Source organism: Mizuhopecten yessoensis, unplaced genomic scaffold (genome assembly GCF_002113885.1).
Source record: "Mizuhopecten yessoensis strain PY_sf001 unplaced genomic scaffold, ASM211388v2 scaffold7409, whole genome shotgun sequence".
Lineage (NCBI taxonomy): Eukaryota > Metazoa > Mollusca > Bivalvia > Pectinida > Pectinidae > Mizuhopecten > Mizuhopecten yessoensis.
In genome coordinates this window covers 10,537-11,370 of record NW_018407033.1, presented here as the reverse complement: position 1 = coordinate 11,370, position 834 = coordinate 10,537, and positions in this window count along the sequence as shown.

Here is an 834-nt window from a genome sequence, read left to right as displayed (position 1 = left end):
ACGAAAAAGGACATAATATTACTCCCTGTAACTCGAATGTTCAACGTACCAATACTGTCTGCTACTGTAACAACTTAAGAAGATTACTCCCTGTTACTCGAAATTCCAACATACCAATACTGGCTGTTACTGAAACAACTTAAGATTACTCCCTGTTACTCGAATGTTCAACGTACCAATACTGGCTGTCACTGAAAGGACTTAAGATGACACCTTGGTACTCGAATGTTCAACGTACCAATACTGTCGGCTACTGTAACAACTTAAGAAGATTACTCCCCGTTACTCGAAATTCCAACGTACCAATACTGGCTGTCACTGAAAGGACTTAAGATGACACCTTGGTACTCGAATGTTCAACGTACCAATACTGCCTGCTACTAAAACAAGTTAAGATTCCTCCCTGTTACTCGAATGTTCAACGTACCAATACTGTCTGCTACTAAAACAAGTTAAGATTACTCCCTGTTACTCGAATGTTCAACATACCGATACTTGATGTTACTGAAACAAATTAAGATTACTCCCTGTTACTCGAATGTTCAACGTACCAATACTGGCTGTTACTGAAACAAATTAAGATTACTTCCTGTTCCTCGAATGTTCAACGTACCAATACTGGCTGTCAATGAAAGGACTTCAGATGACACCATGTTACTCGAATGTTCAACGTACCAATACTGGCTGTTACTGAAACAAATTAAGATTACTTCCTGTTACTCGAATGTTCAACGTACCAATATTGGCTGTTACTGAAACGACTTAAGATTAATCCCTGTTATTCGAATGTTCAACGTACCAATACTGGCTGTCAATGAAAGGACTTCAGATGAA